Raw genomic sequence first — 23,850 nt, 5'->3', positions numbered from 1 at the left:
GCCAATATAATTTTATATTATATCAATCGAACCATGATAGCCGGGTCTCGTCACAATATTCATAAAATTTCAAAATATTTCATACAATAGACGCTGTATATTCATAAAAGGTATGTGCAAGCGTTCGAATGATTTTGTACATCACCGCGAGTACGTTAATTAATTCAAAGCAAGCTACAACACACGGGGAAAATCAAAAGGGTTGCGGGAATAATAAAAGAAAGATATATATACCTCTGTCACGGTTGCGTAATTTAATAATAAGCATCGTAGAAACGTAGACCATGGCTCGATGATGTGCGACCTTGTTGCATCTGAACACGAACGATATACGTACGTATATGCCGCTTTCTCTGTAATTATAGGTTGCTCTATCGTACCAGGAACCGGCAGAGAGCGCACTTTTCCGGTTTCGCTGGCCAGCGTGTCTCGATTAATGACCTTCTCGCCGTTTACGTTCATTTCGGAACTTTGGCGCACGGTTATTTATGCGCTAATAAAGACAGATGATCACGATAGGTTCTCCTACAATCGTGACACGGACTAGGGTTGCTGTGACACGTTTGATCGGATGATAAACAGCGAGCACGCGATTAAATAAAGAAGAAAAATTGACGGTGAATGCTACGCTGCAGAAGTAGAAATGATACGTTGCAATAGCCTTTGTAGCGTTATAATCAGCTTAAATTGGACTTCGGATATTTTCATTTGAATGAAATATGATCATCAAATACCTGGTATCAAATTCTCTCAATTTCTAATATTTTTCGTTCTTCTCTCTTCTTTAACGCGTTTAACATTATATATTTTGGCATAGAGAACGTATGACACCATAAAGATGTCGATTAGCGCTAATGGTAAGAGTTAAATAACTTCAACCATTAATCCATATAATAAATAATTAATAGTTCTTGAGAAACGTTTCGTCTTATACTGTACTAAATATATTTTAATTCTAAAATAATATACATTTTTCTTAGGATCACCATGTATAGGTTAAATAATACTTGGAAGAAAGATCTCTTTTAATTTAATCTTCCATCTGTTTAACGTTAATTGGTAATAACAATTGACACAAAGTTTAGTGATATGCAGAAATAGACTGTACTACATAAAATGGTATAGGGTCTGACCTTAATAAAGAATGGAACAAATTGAATTCAAAGATTCTTTCACGATTGAATTTTTATTTTTCCTCCAAGACGGTTGATATTCGTAGTACAGAGTCTGTGTTTCTGCTCAATTAGCTTATGATTTTTAGATATCTAATATTTTTGACTAATATTTTTGTCTAATATTTTTGAAATACCAATTCGTTTTCTTTAAATTCTTAAAAAAGAAAAACAAAATACTATAGCTTAAACAATTCAAAAAGATTTTTAAAAGTGCAATGCAAAATTCCCAAATGATTATTGAATAAGGTCGAAAACAATTTCAATTATTCGTCCATCTAAATTTCACCTCAATCCATTTCTCATATTCGGTCAACTTTGTTAACGTTGCAATATTAAATTTGAATTATTCCATCCATTATTCAACGACATCGCATAATTTTCTTCCTTTCGTTCTCGGTAATATGAAACGTTTCTCAAAAACTGTCAATTATATATCAGATGACTAAGTTGTAACATTATCTATCTCTGGAAAAACTGCCGACCACACGATGTTTCTTGAATGCTTTAACGATGTTAAATAATTGACTGTATCTTCGAATATGTTTTTTTTTCTCTCTTCTATTGGAATATAAGTTTCATTATCGCGAGGATACACAGGTATTAGTGACGCGGCAATTTAGTATTGTTATTCACTTCCGAGTATCGGATAATCGTGTACAACGCCGATTTAAGACTTGCTAGGATCGTTTATCACAATTGTCTTTACGAACCATTTGATAAGAAGCAATTATTTCTGTTTCTTAACATACAACCTTGAATTGGTCAAGGTAAGATCAAACAATAACTCGAACTATTTCTGTTTTTGATAAAAGAATATATCGTTGGTTTACGGGTAGACTGATAAATCTTAAAAGTCGTCAGGCCTGAGATTTCAGTAGGAATAAACGCTAAGAGCAAATTATTTTCTAGGATAGGAGTATTATTCGAAAACAATTATAGTAGCTAGTAAGAAAATATTAGATTGTACGAAAAGTTTCTTTCGTTTCATAAGATGATAATAGATGAACAACGATTTCTGTTTTATATTATTTTATTAAATTAGGTGTGTTCTATTTCGTTCTATTTCTATTATTATGTCCGTGCATAATTCAATAAACTAATATAAAACAAAAAACGTTGTGCGTCTATTATTTCCTTATAAAACGAAAGAAACTTTTCGAACAACCTAATATCATGATTCAAAAACTGTTTCAATAAGCGATCCACATAAACAACTTTTTACCAGACATATTGAAAATCTAGTACCTACATTATAGAAGAAACAAAATTCGTTCATTGCTAAATTCGTCAATGGTTAATAATTTTTCATTTCAAACTTTCCACTTCAAACTGATTTTCTGGGAAACTTACCTTTTTATTTCTGTTACTCTTCTAACGAATTTTGTTGTCAATGTAAGAAGATATTTTCATACATGAGAAAACACACGCAAATACGTTCGTACGATCCTATATATCATATAATATTCTTTTGAATTCTGGAATGACCTATTCTGTTCCACTCTTTAATGTATATTTATAAACTAAGCTTTCCTTAGATTACAATAACTTTTTATAACGCTAATATTTATCAGCGTACTACAACGAGTACTAGAGTAATAAGAATAATTTACCAAAGACTAAAGAGAATAATTTTATTGGTTAAATATTATATTTTTAAAGATTTTTAAGACTTGTATTCTTTATTATTACATCATCGCTATTAGGTACTTTTTTGTTATTTAAACGGCGCATAGATACGAGGAGAACGATCGATACGAACTGAATATATATGCTACGATGTATTAGTCCTTTCAATTCCACGGATCGGATAGCAACAAGTTATTGCAGTTACGGCGACCTGTCTCTTAGATTTGAATCTAGTATTTCGTTCGTCATCGAATGCTATTTCAAAGCAACGCCGATCGAAATAGAAGATAAACGATGTTCTGCGAGCTTGTCGAACGTTGTAGAGTGAATTGCGATTCCCCGTAGCTGACTCTGTGTTTAGCAATTAAATTATCGGTTCGTCGAAACGATAGTGATTGATACAAACGTTGCTCCATTTTGAACCTCCTTATCAACTAATGATTTACCAGTGCGAAATTCGTCGTTGTTATGGAGCAATGTAATCTTATCTGTTTCGCTGCGTTTGTACTTCCCATCTATCGTCGCGGGTATTCCTTCTTTTTTAAATAAAAATTTTTACAATTGAATGGAACTTTTCTTTTAACAACGCAGATAATAATATAATATCAATTAGCATTACCATTACCGAATTTTTTCTATCCTGTTCACAGTTTGTAATTATAAACTTAGTTCCAATTCGATGTATCAATCATTTTACATTAAATAAAAAATATCCCGTCGTAAAAGTGTTAAAGAGATGCCAGTATGTAAATTAGGATCATGATAATTATACGTAAATACTTTAACTTCGATTAAAATACGATTCTACTTTACATGTCAGCCTTCAACTTACGAATAGTACTTTGTCGCAAGAGAGTTTGCATAAACCGCGTGCAAGATTAATCAATTTCAAGGAGGTTCCGTTGCATTCAAGTGTAAGAGAGCCAGAGATAGTCGACAGGAATGACACTCGATAGTAGAATTAATCATCTAACCTTACGCTTAAAACGATTCAACCTAATCAAACGACATTAAACCAGTTTCGATAAACCATTCGACTAATCAGACAAGATAGGAATCATTTTATACAGTTTAGAAAACGTTTCAAACTTTTTCCCCATTTATCGTGTTCGCTAATTAATTTGTTTCAGTTCCTCTAATACAATATCAATCAAATTTTTTAAATCACTAATGTGTACATTACTTTATTCTGCTTCTATCTCGCAAGTATTTCGAAAGATGGTCTTTAAATAGCATAACGTCATGTCGCCACGTTCTTCCGTAGGAAACGATCGATCGAAACCTCGAAAGTTTTCCACGCTAGGTGTAATATAGCGATTGAGTAATACCAGGGTGGAAAACTAAAGGGGAGAATGCGAGAGGAAGATTAGAGTTATATCGACGAAACAAGATCTATATGATCGATTCGTAACTGTATCGCGATTATTTCGCTACGGTTTTGGTGGTTCGAAATTCACACGAAACTATAAATCAACCTCGTGTTCGTCAGTTTCACGAACTCATCGTTACTCTCTCTGCGTATACGTGTGGAGAAATTAGAGTAGTAGAATCTTGGTAGAGATAACAGAGGTCTATGTGGCTCAGACTATTAAAGCTTTGTACGCGAGTACCACGACGATACACGTGCATTATTTATCAAAAAGTAATCGCGAATAATCCTGGCAGTTGATGCAATAGAAAATAATAATGAAAATAATAAGGCAAGAACAAAAGCGATCCGAAAGCCTATTTCGCAGCATCACAGCATCGCGGTATCGTCATACTGGCGCGCCTGCTTTCGATTAATCTTGTTTTCGAGCATACGGGGAGGGGGAGTAATCGATTCGACCTACTAAGCAAGATAGATACGTACATAGTTAGAAAGACGGTTCTTCCTCTCTTGTGCACTATGGTTCGCGCTTGGTCCAGTGATTTCGTTCATGGATCTCGTTACCGATCGGTTCATTAACCGCGCCGATTAATCGTTCACAGCTCTACGTGAGGTCGCGTAATCTCCTCACGATACAGAAAACACTATCGTTCATTCTGGATCATCGAGATTACAGCGCCAGAATACGAGAGAATTATCGGGGCGTGAGATCCGTTTCCTCGTCGGTGAAAAATTACGCCGGGAATCGGTATCACGTCGGGTGATAAAAGATTTGATTCTGATGAAGATTGCATAACCTTTGACTTCTTGTGAAAATTCGTGAACGTAAATATGGATTTAGAATCTGTAGTTCTGAATGTAAATTTGAATTGGTTTCTCAATAGGTTTTTCAACAGGTGTGTGTAATAGCGAATGAATTTCTCGACACGTGTTTGTGATAATGAATGTGCATTTGAATGGGCATTTGAGGGCGGTGAATACGCATTTGGATCGATGTTTGCCATAGTGAATGCACTTTTGAATAGATGTTTGTAATATTAAATGTAATTTGGGATGTTAATCATCTTCTTTCTATTGTGATAGGTTTATTAGAAAATAAATGATGTCGATAGAACTTGATGATGTACAGAACCTTCGTAATAGAATTTTTGGTAAATCAATCGAATTAATCTAATCGATGCGTTTCAGCTCAAACATCAGATCGAGTTTCCAGATTATTTTAAACTCCTAGTCAAGATAACTTATGTAACTTGTGGTAGAAAGAAATTTTTTAACAAAAAAATTTATGTCATAATAATAAATGGAATAAATGAATGTGCGTAATTTAGTTCTTAAGAATGGAATATTAATCGTGTGTTTATGTAATAAAATCGATAAGTTGACGAAAAGTGGGATTGATAGGTTTGGTTTCTGAGAGTCTCGTACGCTTTAATGTGTCATTCTGACACAATTCAGATAACGGAAACACTATCGATAACGATGAATCATGCACAAAAATTATGGCAGACTTTAAGGATTAGTCAAGACGAAAGTCATCGTGCCGGTTTCACGCCATATGTTACAATAATTAAACACTTTTATACTTCAGAAGACAAATTTATACTTTCTACTCGTACATTATAACGATCATATATATTCATTAAGGTTTTTCAGGATTACATATCTCTTAAGTATGTTAACGTCTGAAAGTTGGCAACTAGCATTGTATTGTTAATAAAATAAAAATAAAGATCTTTTATATGAAAATACCTTGCGTGCGTACGAATGTCCAACAAGAGTGATATGATTCTTTCTTTGTAGCGGGAAGCCAGTTTAAAAGAGAGGAGAAAGTGGAATTTCACTCGGTTTCTTTTCCTATGATATAGAATGTAGATAACGATTGCAACCACCTTTCTTCGATACGTTCGACTTTTACTCAATCTTTATAAACAATCGATACCTAATCTTTCATGAAGTACATGAAACATTGTTGAAACGCTAGATTCATTTATTATCCCTAGTCTTAATATTTCTTTGCAATCAGATTTATACTAGTTTCTCGAGATCGATAAAACATTGGTATCTGGTATATTAAATCTTTGTAACTATGACTAAGAGAGAAATCATTTCTATAAATTACAAACACCTATGCAATGTACTTGATTTTATTCGAGCGTGATAATCACAGTGATAGGAAAATTACTAAGAACAATAGCATTAGTAGATAAAATATCGCGTTATCGAAAATGTTATAGGAAATGGTTAAGGAATGTAGAAGAGTTAAAATTTCTTCAATTTTTAATTCGATTCTAATAAACAACGAAACTTGATAGAAAATTCTACGAGTCACACTATTAAAAGATTCTTTAGAAAGCAATGACTCCTTCTATAATTTTACGATTTTATTTTCCATTTATTTTCGTATTTGTCAATTATTGACTCGTATAGAATTTTTCTAAGAAATGGAATTTCATTCAATTCTATTATAATATTTCTGTGCTACTTTAGGAACATTTTCGTAAAAGACATATCCAGCTGAAGAAAATTATCGTTTTAGAATTATCAGTATCCATAGCAATGACGTCGAATTAATAACGAAGTTAATAATTTACGAGACTGGTTATAGATACAATGGAATAAGTGATTTCAATTTTTTTGTCAGTAGTTTAACTATATGTATAATGTATTTTTTACGTGTACTAAAACATTTAATTTATTCGCAACATAAATTTCCTGTTATTCGACTCTAGATGTTTATGCATTTATGCAAATTTGAAAGATGCAAGAATATCCAGGATGTACATAATATGCAGAAATACATAAGATATCCATAGTAACCATTATAATTCTGGTGGGCGAGTAAAATGTCTGCTTAGGTTCTATTTCTTAAGATGTATGCATAAAATTTGATTTTGCATAAGCACTTACAATTTGCCTACTGCTATAGAAACCACGATCAATTTAAAAGAGGCTTATCTCTTTTATGAAATGTTATTGGCACGAAAATAAAACTAACGACTGAACTATGGATGTTTATGGATTTTTATATTATAAGTTTATCTGATCTACTAAATATTATAATAAATATCCTACCTCGAATATGTTATATATTTTTGCACATTATGTGCGTCCTATAAATTATTGGCCTCTTAATTTTCTCCAAAATGCAGAAACATTTGCAGTCTGATAATAGGGGGTCGCTACAATGTAACAGCCACGTTTAAAGAAAAACGATACAACATAGAGAAATATTTTCATAATTTTATCAAACAGCTAATTTTATGTAAAAACTAGAGCTGAGAATGAGAAACGGAAGAAAAATTAATCGGCAGACAACGGGAAGAAAAGCTCGCGGTTTTGTAATCGCGCTAACACGCGGTCAAGCAAAGAAATGAACGGAATCGATGGCAATGGAAGCAGAATACAGAGAACCACAGGCAACTTTCACCGGTTTTCAATCGGTCTGTCGGTCAACCCGCAGAGATCTATCGATCGATAGATCGGCCACGGGACAATCTCCTTTCGACGAATGCTCGTTCACTGTTCCTGTGTGTCATGCGATCCAAAGATCGAGGGAGGTAAGAGAGAAAGTGAATCGATGGACATTAACGTTATTTACATACGATGTTACATAACATATAAAAAGGAAATATTTTTTTTTTCTCTCTTCTTCGAGACTACTGCGTCGAACGATGACTTTATATAATCAAAAACATCTTTTCCACTTTTTTCACTCTTATTTAATATTCGGTGTTAAGGAATGCAACGCGGTGACTTTATGACACAGCGAAGCATCTTATACATTTTAGTATGCGTCCCACGTGCGGCACTTGATAAAAATTCGTCTCTTTAGAGATCATTGTTCGTTTCCTTGCTAGAAAAGTAGCATAAGGTCATGTCCCAAAGAATCTTCCATCGACCTTTGACCCGGCGAGATTATCCTGTTGCCAAACTAGCGACTAATCTCTTTATCTCCGCCCAAGGAGTATGTTTCACTACAAATCTACTGGAGCGAGATACTGCGAAATTGGTTGCCTCCTAGAAACAAGTAGTTAGTTGTCAATCGCCATCCTCAGTTGCTAGTTGTCCTCGTTAGTCGATACTCGTCACAAAGTCGACACTTGTAGTCGTCACCTGTCGTAGCCAATAGTTGGTTGCCGTGTCTCGAATTAAATCTCATCTTCGCTAGTTTATTTATTATCCTTGGCTCTTAGCGATCGTGCTGGACATTATTTCCCATATTAGTGGTTGGTCCTTCGAGTTAAATAGCTAATCTCTTACTTAATCGGTACACCGCATTTAAAATTCAACAAACCTCGAACGATCGCAATATTCGATCAACAACAGGGATAAACACCCAGAATACTTCAAGATAGATGTGAACGTTTTTGACAGACTATAAAACACTCTTAAAAAAATAATGTGTTATACTAGAACTAGTTATTTTTGGAATTTCAGCAACTGTGGTTATTTATATTATACATTAATCTTATTGCGATAAATCTTCTCAGAATATTCTCAGTTTCTTTTTTACTTGTCTTACTTTAGAGAAAGAGCTTTAATATTTATAGATTTTATTGGTCATTGATACAGAATTATATTATTTATAAGAAAATATTTACTCGTTGCTACGTCTACATTGGCAACATTAATAAAAAGGAATTATTTTATATATGATAGAAATGTTTTATGTGAATGTTTTAATAAATGGTAGAAATGAATCATACACATATGTACGTATATTTATCGGTATGGATGTATGGTAAGTTGAGAGAAAAATTAGTTAAAGTCGTTTAAACTTTAGCCTTTCTAGTTAGTTTTCTTTAAATCTTCTTACAATTAGTTATATTTATATTTCACAAATGATACAGTCACTATGCTTAACATTAAAGAATACAGCATGTTGTTCCGGCATAGATAGTTAATGTTTCTTACAATGAGTTTCTTGAATAGAAGTATAAATTCCAAACTTGATGAAATTATTGTTGTACGATTATCATATAGAACGCCGTATAATTATTCTTGCAATTATTAGAAACGAGACTGAGACTACATAATAAAACAAATTTGAAATATGGAACAGAATTTTGTTGTTCTACTTTTTCTATTCAAGAAAGTTAGTAGTCATCGCTTGCTTGATACATTCCCTATATATATATATATATACATTTCTACGTTACTAACATTATATAATCTAATTTTAATTTAAAAATATAAGCTATACAATTGATAAAAGAACTATGTTATTTGGAACAAATTTTATTTTGCAACCAATATTCCAAAGTACTTTTTGAATTGTTAACAATCATCCTGAAACACTCTGTGTACTTCGATAGATTAAACCACCGAAGATGTGCTAAAATGCATCGCTTCGTTGCAATAATAAATAAGTCTCGCGAAGAACAAAAAACGGATACATGTTGTTTTCGAGATTGATAAATTCGACAACGATAAATCTGACGGAGAATGATGACTGTGAAACGAACGTGATTTCGACTTATTCGAAACGTTGTATTTTAAGCATATTTAAGAAAGTTTCGATTGATCAACTGAACCGAGTGTCTGCAACATTTCAAGGATGCTTGAAAAAATATCATGTGATTATTATGTATGAAACGAAATGCTAGAGTTTAAACGTGTAACTTTAATAGATTTTATAAGAGGATAAGGCAAATGCATTGATTAAATTAGCAGTTTCCAATGTTATTCATCAGCCGATATAGTACTCGTGGCAAGATTATGTAACATTATGACTACTTGTAGAGATATTAAGTTGATACGTGTGAAATGTCGTTTCTTCAGAGTTTCGATTTTACGGATCAATATCATCCTCTAATACGTGCTCATCAAATATTAACAGGATTTATGAGAAAAATATTAGCAGTCCTTGAATATTCCTCACGAATAGTCAGAATATTGATATAATTTTGTATATGTGTCTAAAGGAAAGCAAAAATTGGTGAAATAAAAATTCTGCAACAGAAAAATTCAACGTTAAGAAAATTCCTGTGTAAGCATTCTGCTGTCTTTCCAATACTATGTAAATCCATTTCATTTGCTTCAGACTAATCATTTAGATTCATACAAATCAGTATAGTTATCAATCCCTTTGAACTCTCTTTGCATAATTAAGCAATCGAGCAAGTCATAGGTCATTCATGTAGAATTTCATTTTCAAACTTTATATCAAATAGGACAATTTGTGAAATTTATTAATTAAATTTATAAACTTAGCAAAATTGTTACTACCATACGACAGAATTTATCAATTTCCGATTCGTAACTTGTAACTTGAAAAATATCATTAACCGTATTACTACAATTGTGAAATTTACCTGTAATAAATGAGAAAAAAAAAATAAATAAATGAGAATGAGAAAAATTGTAAATCGCAATATATCGCAATTACTCGACAAAAGCATCGCACAAAATCAGCACAATAAAATCCTCTTTACTTTATTTTTTTTTATCTCACCGAGAACCCCATTCATATAGAATGAACAGAAACGACATCTAACAGAAAATTAAATTCATTCGAGATCATCGTTCTCCGTCACGATTATCATGGTCGAATTTATCAAGACCTGAATTCAAATACCGTTCGAATTTATCAAGCTCAGCTTTCTCTAACCGCTAGCTTATCGTTCCATTAAGTTGTCGCGAGTCGCGTTTGATCGTGCTACAGGGACGATACGACTAATCGGCGTGAGAATTTCATAAAATTGATTACGTATTGAAATATTAACGCTTTATCAACCAGCTGCCATTACTACTAACAACGACCTGTTATCGACATCATGTTTCGAAAAATGGCAAGAAAAATTTAATACTGATTTTTAGATGTTCCTACTTTGAATTTTATGATTATGATTTTCGATATATTTCGATGTAAATAGAAGTTCGAAGGAGGATATTTATACAGCTTCACACTTTTATAAATATAATTAAGAACTACGATTTTTCATACAGTAGAAATTCACAAATTCAGATATTACAAGTACATTCAGTAAGTTCATTTATTAAACCAGATACTAACTAAAATATCGTTCAAATAAATACAATTTATACAAACAACAGTTCTACTGCACAAATAAAAATCTATCTTGAAATTTGCAATTCTCTATGACTCTTCTTTACGACAAGTAAATAATATAATTATAAAAATAAATTATTTGACATTTGATAAAAATTGTACGCTAATCGTGTGTCCAAATAGTGAAATTGAGACAAAGTCCAATCCTCGACTTTCGTTTCTGAAAGGTTCGTATAATGTACACAAGTTTTATTATTTCTGTTAATTATGACCATTGGTGTGGATTATCGTCGGAGTGTTAAAAGGTTGTCAACGAAAACGGAAGCATTTTGTCGCAACGGTGAAATCAACGGTTTCACGGAAATCGTGTTCCGATCAGGATGCAGAGTCGATTTCTCGACTCGATGCATACTCGAAGTGAGTCATCACGGGCGTGTTGCACGTGGAAAAAAAGTTTCTATCACCTACATACCTATTTGCTGAGGCGCATGTGACGAGAATGCATAAGTTAAGTATCGTCTGGACCTCGTTAAACTAGTAACGACTATGATCATACTTGTCTTTACGACGTGTACAGAAGGATGAATGATAAGGGTTGTGAGTTGGTTTTGTACGAAGATGACTTGGATCTATGTCTTGGTGGTAGTAATAGTATGATGGTAATACATTTGGACATTTCCCAATTATTATTGAAAATATATAGAGTATATTTCAAACGAAAATCCTTAATCTAATTGTAGTCTTTGGTTTTATCTCTGGAAACTATGTATATACAGTTTGGAGATGTTAATGAAAACAATAGTTGATCTAAAAGTTTATAGAGATTTTATGAAGTGTCAATCATGAGTGATACTGATATATTCCTTCATTCGGTTGAAACTTATCAGAGTGTTTTGTCACAGCTGCATGACAAGATACAAAGATGATAAAAATATCGATATTTTTAATCAAATTACATCAAGTGCTTGTGGATGGTAGTGTAAATGTCAGACAAATAAATTAAGAGAATTCTAATAGGAAAGACTTCAAATATGATATGAATACGATAAAACGTATCTGAGAGTGAGAAATGAAAAGTGAGTATACGTGTACTTTAGAAAAATGAGATTTATATAATATTCTCTTATTTACAAATTTATCTATGTTTATTAATTTACCTTCCTTACGTATTTTATTTCTTTTCAATCAATTTTCAATTTATGCAATGTATATAGCAAAGTCAATGTATTGAGATGAAGTCGCGGTATTCAAAATGTTCTTGCCTTGTTCCCAGATTTTTGGTAATACATTTAATAAGATCAATGAAACGAATAACGCATTAATCAAGATGAAACTGAGATATTTATACTGTTTATAATAATAATAAGCCACGCATACTGTTTAATCGATTAGTAGAAAATGATAAAAGTTTTGTAGGATCTTACTTACCCATCTATCAACGCAGGTCCCGATCTTCCATAACTTAAATCCGTTTGTCAAAATATGTCTGATAATAAAGTTGTGCGATGGTCCAAGTGGTAGAAGTTTACTGATTCTGCTTAACAGAAAATTCTCTTTATACTCGGGAACATTATATATTACATTAGAAATTATTCTAAGTTTCAACGTATAACTAACTTTCTAATTCTAAATATCTGCGGTATAATGTCCTAATGTTTTATGGTACAACAAATAATACGCGTATTTTATAATAAACTGATGATTATTCAGTTTATTATAAAAAAATATCAAACTCTAAAAATGTTTCGCATTGAGTAATTTAAAGTGACGAAGACTGCGGAGGATGTAGACGAGCGACGAATAGACTTAAAATTGAAAAGTGACTTGTTAAACGCGAAGTTTATCACCTGATGCGAGATGTGAGAAAATTTTGCTTTCTGAGAAAACGTAGCCCGGCAAATTGACGTCTAGTTTTCTTGAAAAATGATAATTCAGGTGTTCCCGGGGAATTTCAAGGAAAAAATGTTAATATTGCGGACACGTACTAAACGTGCTCGAAGCGAGCTTAAACGCACACGCGGACGTGTTTTGTTTCAGAATTCAACGATTCGACGAGTCATTCACCCCGCAATTAGATAATTTGATCGTCTAGTATGCATATTAAGAATTTCTGCTCGAACGAAATGCGCAAAACAGTATTCATTGAAATTTTTCTTTTAATTGTTCCTATTATTCTATCTGTAACTATTAATATTAATAATATCTAAATATTCCAACATTGCTTAAATAATTTAAATGTTAATCGACAATTTGTATTTGATAGCATTTTGTATAAAATTATATTATAAAATAAATTAAAAAAATAAATAAATAAAAAATAATATTATGAAATTGTATAGATAAATAAGTGTTAATTTTCTTGAAACAATCCTTCGTTTTCATTAGCAGTACTGCTAATTTTGTTACAAAGAACCTCGTTTGTAAGTGTCAAGATCACAGAGTTACTAGTCCGTGTGACTTGCATAACTTTTTTCAAGACTATTTATTATGACTTAGCGTCAGTAGTCCGTTTACGAGAAATTATTGCAAGAATGAGTAATGAGTATACGATTCTTCATTAATCTTAAACAGACAGATGAATACACAGAATTAAAAAACAACAATACAATCCCAAGATATAGAAACTACTATATACCGAAAAAATATGTACATTTTCCTTATATGTATGTTCGATGCGTACATAGTTTTTCTTTTACACGAATCAATCTAGATTTGATTTTATGGATATATAATACTTTAATCGCATACTATAATAAATACCTGTTATATTATAAAATTTCTGGTGGAGTTTCCTAAGCTTGTCCCTGAATTTCTAAAATTTAGTATGGATTTCAAATGATAGAGTTAATAATAAATAATAAACCTCGTGTTTACAATTAATTCAAACACTTTTTAAAACTCTTCTAGCGTGTAAAGTTCATAATGTATCGTTCATTTTTCTTTTTCTTTTTTTTTTTTGCCAATATAATCCTATTAGGTAAAATAATGATATTTTCACTCTAGAAAATGGTTCACTTTTACATAGAAGTGTGCGAGATCCCAAAAATATCGGATCAGATCGGCTAGCCAATTTTTATCTCATGAGTATCTTATAACTAGAGATTGTTGGGATTCCCGGGAGTTTCAAGATTCTCGATTAAGTCGGGATTCCCAAGACTTGCGGGATTCATGAGAATTTTAAAATTATACTGGCTAGAATATGGAGCAAAAGTAATAAACGAAATATGCGACAGATATCATATTTTATTATAAAATATTACAGTATACTATATAATTTTATAATTCTCGAGAATCCCGACAATCTCGAATTACGGGATACTTGGAACAGATCGGGTCGGGTTCCTGATATTTTAGAGTTCCAGCGCACCCCTAATTTCTGCATATTAAGTATATTCTATTCGCTTTGACGTCTTAAAATTTTTCATAAATGCATGGAAATCCGCACTTTACTAATCACCAATATTATCATCCATGAAAAATTAGCAATCGTCGTAGGATTTGACAAAAGTATCATGTAAAAATCTTGGAGACCTCGTATAGAAATAAAAATATAGAGCAGAATCGCGTCGCGTGTCCAGTCTGCATCTCGTCTGTAGCAAAACAAATCGATGGCGCTCGTGATAAATCGCGATTACCTTCCGGTTGGTAATGATTAATTAATTTCACGTCTGACGCAATTAGTCGAACCGCGCGATCGAACCGCTAATAGGACGTCACGTTATTGAGGTCGGCAAAAGTCTACGAGGTGTATTCCGTCGCGTGATTCCGCGTAGGCAAACATGTACGTGTATGTTAATTCCACTTAATCCTAATGGTATGTGTATCCAGGGCGTGACTGTAAATTGGCTAACCATCCGCGATAGTCTTCGATCAGAAGTAATTTATATGTACGTTACGCGTATAACGTGTCAATTGTTGAATGGAGACGGTACAATAGCATCAATGGTAAAGAATAGAAATAGTACGGGTAACATAAATACGCACGTGAGTAAGTGATGGGTAGATTAAAAGGAGAAGGCACTCACTTTCGCGATATTTCTCAATTTGCAGATAATCTGGCATAGAAACAGTATGAATGATAAAAGTTAGTAAATAATAGGTAATAAAGTAGATAAAACGTCCAATTTGTTTGGCACAAATGGAAGAATATTGATGAAGAATGACGCTATAAATATCGTTGTTAGGGTGAACTGAATTTGACGATGTAAGTTAGATATTTTAAAGCTGAAAGTTTACTTGAATGTAAAATAATCAAGTTGGAAATAAGTAGTAGAGGAATTATAGGAGGATTATTTTAAATCTATATTCACGTACTGTATAATAAAAGTAAATATTGTGATTCATGAAAGTATTTGAATGTTTAGCATAGAAAGTTGCTATAGATATGTTAAATATATTATACATGTAGATCTTTTTGAAATTTTATTGATATTATAAACGCAACAGGGCTATTATAATTATGTTGATAAAATTTGGAATAAATTTAAGAACGTACAGAGTAGTATTGCAAATAAGCCAATCTTTAGTGATCGTTTGGAAAGAATAGCAGAATATGATAAAGTCGAGGAAACACATTTATACGCATAGTATAAAACCTTGTTACTTATCCCACTTAGTTCGATCATTGAAGAAAATTACTTGATGATTCGTTTAAGCAGCTAAACATAATTGCTGTCTGCTATCTTGACCTTCAATTGATTTCAAATCATGTTGTCACGGTAATGAATCTCATTATTTCACAAGGATAGTATTTAAGTACTTAGGAACTGCAAAGCAAATAATATAAGCAAATAAACAGTATTACTGTTTCGTATTATCGCGATATACATATTTAAGGATGGATTTTTATAAAGTTTTGTTATGTTAAAAAGTACAAATGTTAAATACACACGAACAACAGATTGAATGATAAGATAATATATTCCTGTATATTTTCACAGACGAAAACGAAAATCCAAATTAACATTCTTTATTTTATTGTATGAAAAGAATCACTTATACCAGTTGTATTTTTAGAGTTGAGTATTTTATCAATTGTTTCTGTTGTATAATTAAAAACATTTTGTAAATTACATTCTTATCATTGAATATCTCTAATAATTACGTATTTTTTTAACGCTTGAAACTTTCCTCTCCTTTCTGTTTCTTGTATTTTGTTCGAGGTTTTAAATTTGCTTTTAAAACTTGTGCTTTAACAAGACGTGTAAATATCGTAAGATTATTCATTTCTATTAACAATATATAACAATACTCGTTTCTATTAATATCATTAAAATCAATTTCATACCTACTTCCATTTACGAAATCAAACTTCCATTTACTCGATACAATTCACAATTTATAGATTAATAAATTGAAGAAAAACGAGAAAGGAAAATAATGCGTTTAAATTTAATACCGAAAGATTTTGCATGTTCTTTCAGAATCGTCTCCGTATAACATAAAACCAATAAGATAAATATCGAAGCGTAAAATTATCATGCAGATTTCAATTTCAATATAATTCCGCGCGATACACGTAAAAGGAAATCCTCTTATTATCACCGAAACAAAAATGTCGAAATTATATTCATATTAAGATAAGCAAGACTTGGCAGATTTTTCAATAATTATTTTTCCGAAATCGTTATCGATATTCGTTAATATCTGCCACTCGTTTCCTTTCCTCGAGTTTCATGAGCACACTTCCTTTTAATTCAAACGAAATAAACTCGATGTTCATTTCCAGACGCCTTTTAAAATTCGATCTTATCGACTACGATCAATTTTGCAATTATTTTGAATTCGAAACGAATATTTCATACGCGCATCGTTCGTAAATGAACAAAGCTAAATCTTCAGGCGGAATCGCTTGTGTCGAAAAAATTGTCTGTAATAACAGGCTTGAATAAAGTTATCGGGTGGAAGGCAATCATTATTGGTAATTTGAGGATGCAACTGTTACTCACGTGTCTTCCATCATCGAAATTGTCTTAGCAGCTATAACCTCCTTAACGTTCCCGAAATTTGCCTTATAGCGTTACAAATTTTTCGTTTTATTCAGTTGGATGCTGACGTTCTCTTAATCATCCTTATTATCGATTTTTTTAATTAATTGTGAAGCTGTCACCACAAACCATAGTGGTACTTCGCTATGAGAAATAATAGATTTTTAATATAAATGCAGTTTGTAGAGTTTATTGATTAGGTATATATGAATATTTATTTAGCAAAAAGTATAGACATAATTAAATAATTCAGACCAAGCCTTCGAAGCTTCATAAGAAGTTCAATTAGGCCAGATTATGTTCTTTAATCTAGATATGGAATTAATTCGTAGGAAATTTTAATTAGTCTTTGAATCGTAGAATTATGATATCTGGAATAGTAAAAGGATAGTAAAATACGTAATATGTTTTTTTTCCATATAATAAAATATTTATGTACTTCGGTATACTGTATATTCTCTTCCGTGAAGATAACAAATTTTTATCTAAAAACTGCGTTATGCAATTATACTAGGGTTTGTTGGGTACGTGTGACCATTATCGTAAAAATGATACATCAACTAAGAAATATTCCTATGTTTTTTTTTATGGAAATATACACATTGTGTTGAAAATGAGATTAAACATTGAGAAAAACTTAATTTTAAAATACTTTGTGGTAACAAAAATGTCCCAAATTAGCAATGAAAACTATGAATATATTAATTTTGTGTCACATTTTAAACTTCGAACGGTACAACTAGAAATATTAGTAGTAGTGATAATAAATACTATCAAGCATTTCGTTGATCAACTTCGGTATTAATAAGCTTTCATCTATTTAAAGACTTCATAAATTTGATAGTAACGTACACGTTATTTTTATCGCCACACTTGCTTGTTAATCATCGAGCTGTAATAATTGGATAGGTAATACAAATTTCGAACCGTTGCATACAGTTTATCTATCATTATTGGACACATCATAAATAATGTTTCTTAATGTAATAATTATTTCTTTATTTAAAATATATTTTGTTATATCATGCAGAGATCTTCTGTTTATTAAGATAATTAGATTTACGTTGATTGGATGAGATTGTACGAAAGATAGGAAACCTTTGGAAATGATTAAAAACGATATTCATAACAACTAAATGGTTGTGAATAATAATATACACAGATGGTATTTTAGTTACCTTCTCTATTTTTTAGCAATAAACAGAATATCTATATTATTTCTACAATAATACATTGCAGACTATAAATAGAAGATATTAACAAATTATCAATATAACACGTAGTAACATAAACCAATAAGTGAAGCTTCAATAAGATCACAAGTTAAACAAATAGCCAATACAATTTCATATTGTTCAGGGAAAATCTAAATCATTAAAAATGTTTCAACAGCGTATAGTGGCAACTTTATATTATTTTTAGTCTTCCACAAATAATATGGAAAAGCAAAGATCGTTAATTCATCAGTTTCGTCCTAACTACGTTTATTTACTGCATTCTACATGCATTTACAAATAAATTTGGTTCGATAATTCATAAATAATCTAATGATACTAAATTGCCTTTCACATTACTCTTAAGGTATAAGATCGAACAGAAGCCATTAATTTTCCCTTCAAATATTCATTCGTTTTTTCAACATCTTCATATAATCATTCTTCCATCGATTATTTCATGCTTAACATACAAAATTGAAAACAGCGTTTTCAATCTCTAAACTGGTTAGGTAACGTTGAAACGATTGATCCAATCATCGCGCGTGAAACGTGCCTCCTGAAATGTTAGAAAAATTGATTCACAGTCGATTGACAAGATAGCGGAGCCGACAGGAAGTTCAGGGATCGTTTCCCTTCTATTTAGCCGCGGGTAAGCGATTCGTAGCCGTCAAGAAGCGACTTACAGTTTAACGTGACGCTGCGCGAGACCGAGCGAAATGTCAGGCCGGGGAATTTGCATTTCCTAAATGCCACTGCGTGAAATCGGCCGGCTACGGTTCGCGGAATTCTTCAGTCGATCGAAAGTTGCCTTTTTTCCCCACTCTTTTCTTAATTTCCCTTTTAAATCGTATTAAAACGCGTTTTCGAACGATCATAAAATTTAACATCACGATGACACGAGATCGTCATCGCTAAATGTCGGTATCTATGTTTTTACGAATATAATTAAAGAGATGTAATTTAGATAGAAAACTATGTTACTTACATTAAATATTATAAAGAGTACAGGACTTTGGATAATCGATTTAAGATAAACTTCCATATCAACTATTAATCTTTCATATTTACACTTTTTTATAATTAAATAAGAAATTTCAATATATATAGAATACACATCTCTCTCATAAACAAGAACTAACTCTTTTTTATACGATCTCCTCTACCATTAATTGAAATTTATACACTTCGTCGATTATATATATAATAGCTTGATGATCAATAATTGTGAAATTCACTACTATCGTGCGTATTATTCTTATTGATGTGATATCCACTGAAATTTATGTCACATAAGCTATAACTCATTGCTTATTGCCCAATTAATTGACACTGCCTCCATCGTTCTGTTATTTAATCAACTTCGCGTATGTTATTCCAGAAATAAGCAAACAAACGAGTGTCAGAACGTAATGAAACAGAGAATACCATGCGGGTATCGCGACCCAAAATCAATTTGGTCAAGGGTTCGAATCGAATGCAACCAGGCTCCCCGCAGGCGGGTACTCTTTCATACTGTTCTGTTTCGCAGATAATGATAGTCATTAAGTATATATGGTGCATTCATATTGTCTAATTTACGGCACACACCTCAGGCCAGCCATTAACGATTATTAATATAGAAATAATGTGACAGTTATCCGAAAGAAATCTCCTTTTAGAGTTACAAGAGCAAAAATAAGTATATACTCACGTGCTTTCTTATTGATTTTTATGCGTCCTCCTTATAATTGTACTTCTTTGACACGAGAAATTAACCATACGATGGGGAAATAATTGAAGAATATTTAATAAATAATAATTTTGTCATAACCTTTGTAAATTGCATACAGGTTTATATCGAAGAATAATAGCATTGTACAATTGCAATTGATTTAATTCTGCATTTCAACATTTTTATTACACGATTAACTAACAATTGCAGCAGACTTTTACAGAAAGATATTCAGAATCCAAGGGCTTCGTTTAAAAAACAAAAGGATTAACAAAAACTCCTTCTAATAGATCGTTAAGATATTTAAAAAAAACATGATGCCTTTGAAGGCTTTTAACTTTCTTTGTATACATTTTTAATGTCTTCGATGATAAAACATAGCGATAAAGAATTTCGTAGTTCGTGCTTATTGATTACGTAATATTTGAATTTTGATACAATCTTTGCATTGAAAAATTATTTATCGAACGATAAACCGAAAGCGATACAAAAGTGGAAGATACAAGTTTAAACACAAGCTTTCGAAGATAAGGAAAAGGGATTGCAAAGACTTAATGCAAACGGTCTGACTGTATAATAAGCTTGCTCAATTTTGTGGGCATGTTAACTTCTGATAAAACCTGCATATCTATCGTTTCGTCAATTCGTAATGTTCTTTCTTGTTTTAACTACATGCCAGATAAGTACGTAGATTGCATCGTTAATTATACAGGTGTTGGAGCGATAACAAGGTCAACAATCCTTTAAGACTGATATTCTGTTTGTGCATAACGAAACCGATTCGTAAAGCTAATTACAAAAAACGTTCGCTTGTAGATGGATCGTATTTCCTACTGTAGTACCGAGTAAATTTAGATATAAATTTTTCCCGACTATTTACAATTTATTTACAATAATTTTACTATACAGACATTAATTGGACAGAAAACGATGGTTGTTTAAGTGGAACTAAATACAAAAATCACGCTCTACCTCAAACAACTCTCGCAACTCAACAACGCTAGCAACTCTATCTCTCAACAACGCTAACAACTCTCGCAACTCGACAACGCTAACAACTCTACTCCTCGACTTCTAGACTAACTCTGACCCTCGATTCACACTCACTTCTCGATTCGCACACTCTGACCTCTCGGTCGACGCTCCTTGAACCCAAAATCGTCCTTCTCCTCTAGCGCTCGTTTCCTTTTTTTTCTGATCTCACTACGCACATGCTCCGCAAGAACTAGGTGACCTTAGTCACATAGGCTTTCTTCGATGTAAACTAACAACTGAAGGGCGGACGACACTGTTTTTATGATTTGATCGATCTCTACTTAGGCCTTTTTTTCACGATACTACACTACCGTATGATGTATTATCTATTATCTTGTAGAACTATGTTTCAGTACTTTTATACTTCTTGAAAGTATTATTTTCGTTCTTAAATTTCTTTTCGAAGCATTCAGATTTTGATTGTTAAGATTTTTCTCCAAAAATATTTCACTATATTGCTTTGGAACGTTTCATCGTATCGTATCTTTCAAAGTATTCCAATGTTACCAGAACGAATGAACGAATTTTTTTACGTTAATGATAAATGTGTAAAATAATGTGGGTCACGTAATAATTTTCAATTGGATCGCTTTATTCTATATAGTATTGCTTTTGCTACCTGCGGTTAAACATTGCTGCCATAAAACACAATTAAGCACTATTACTACTATTGACCATTTTGTACTAATAATCTATTTATAACGTTTCTAAGCATTAAATAACTATTTTCAATATTTACTGTTTAATCTTGCTTCCGGAATTCAGGAAGCAAAATAAGAGACAAAACTATTTGTAGCATGACCTGATGAAACCAATGTTGCATCTTACGTATCTACGTTTCATAAAAATAATATTGTACACATCATTGTCGACTCATATATAAAGGAATATTAAAGTTTTCACAGAAACATTTAATTATCTTCTTAAAAGGAGAATAAAATAGTACTTAAGCAAGTAGTACTTAAAATAAATAAAAATTTGTGATACTTGCGACATACGAAACACATCAATCATATCCTAAATACCTGTCTCTAAGTACAGCATGAAAAGAGCATAACACGACTTACGAAATTCGTTAACCTCGCTAAAAAAAGAAATCTTTTGCCAAAAGGCTCTAGACTTGCCGAAGGATACTGGACTTTACTACTTACTGTAGATAAGTGTTTGTCCCACTATATGACCATTATACTGTCACTGGGACCACTAATAATCTTGGAAGATGGATATGACCTTAAACTCGTAATCAAAAAAAAAAAAGAAAAAGCAAAATTTAGACAGTGTTGCTAAAATAACCATTGAAGTTGAAGTAACATTAAAACCAAAGGAAAGAAAAGATAGAAAGAATACTTTATAAGAACGGTAAAGCTGCGTGAAATAACATTATCGTAATATTTCAAAAAAGAGTAAAAAACAATATTTGCGATAACTGCAGAAGAACTTGCAAAAGCACTTTCATAAAGAAGAAACAATTTCAGTTACTCCCTGCAGATTATCCTCAAAAATACTTAAATAATAACACATGATATTTTTACCACGTAATGTTTTTACCACATTATGTAGTTTTTAAGTCATTCAAACCAACAAATATAGTATGTATATAAAATAAACTTCTTTCCGCTTTAATCTTCCTTTTATCGAATATCCGACACTTGTAAAAATTAATTACGTACAGTTTTTTTTAATCCATTTTCTCAAAAAAAAAAGATTATATTTATTCAACAGTTAAAGAATCTTCCCAATCCTTTGTTACAACTTCATTTGTTGCAGAAAGAGAAGAGAAAATAAGAATTATCGAAAATATGAATTAATAAACTGATAAAATTTTGAATGATACAATTTCATCAAGATACATCATTTCCGATATAGTAAATATTGAAATTTGAATAAATAAATCTAGGTTTAAACTTTTTAAATGACGTAAAGGAAAAAATATGTAATAATAATAATAAATAAAATTGAGTCAATGATATACAATAATAAATTATTTTACAGCAGATAAATTATTAATTTTATAAATATGGAAACTTCAGTAAATTTAAATTAAAGTTTATTAAATATTATGATGCAGAGAAAGAAATATATATATATATATACATGCATAAACATAAAGTTTTCTGCAAAAGCTGCATTCATAGGAAAATCTTCGAACAAACGCAAACTATAAACGATTTGCTTTTACATGCTTTTGGTTAAAAACGTAAGGCGGTTCTTTTAAAGGTCAACGAATCTTGGCGACGTATAACAAGAGACGTGCATGGAAGCAAACATCTTCGTGTGCCTTGTACCTTCTGAAAGGAAATTCGCGAACGTGCATAAACGTGGATATTCAGTGGACATCGTACGGTCTTTTAACTCTCCCCTTAGATCGGCCACCCGAGAGTGGAGGATGGAAAGAAAAAAAAAGGAAAAAGATGAACGATAATCCGAGCTCTCCTCGCAGGGAATATTAAGCGGGGGCAGTGAATGGTAATCGAGAACTTAGGCGAACGTCCATGTCCATAATGCTTTCTAAAACTGTTATTTATCGCATTTTGCTACACACGCATCGGGGATTTCGTTAGGATTTATTGTACAATGTTCACCGTGACTTCACTGGTCATCGACAACGACGTGAATCGCCTGAAACACTGGCTGCAAGGGATTTTGTGAAACGAATTCCAAGAAACGTTGCAAATTTATCGTTAATCAATAATTTCGTGCAAACACGTAAGGGTATCT

At 32.0% G+C, this 23,850-nt stretch overlaps 1 protein-coding gene across 3 annotated transcripts in view; it reads right to left on the bottom strand.

Annotated features, from left to right (window-relative positions):
- LOC122569141 (class A basic helix-loop-helix protein 15-like) overlaps positions 1-23,850 on the bottom strand; it is a 257,562-nt gene that overhangs the window by 226,344 nt on the left and 7,368 nt on the right. For all 3 annotated transcript variants that reach the window (XM_043729712.1, XM_043729711.1, XM_043729710.1), the window contains exon 2: positions 12,611-12,716. The gene's annotated coding sequence lies outside the window, so the exon portion shown is untranslated. The remainder of the gene's footprint in view (positions 1-12,610; positions 12,717-23,850) is intronic.

This window comes from Bombus pyrosoma, linkage group LG7, assembly GCF_014825855.1.
Source record: "Bombus pyrosoma isolate SC7728 linkage group LG7, ASM1482585v1, whole genome shotgun sequence".
Taxonomy (NCBI): domain Eukaryota; kingdom Metazoa; phylum Arthropoda; class Insecta; order Hymenoptera; family Apidae; genus Bombus; species Bombus pyrosoma.
This window is presented reverse-complemented; position numbering and strand designations above follow the sequence as displayed.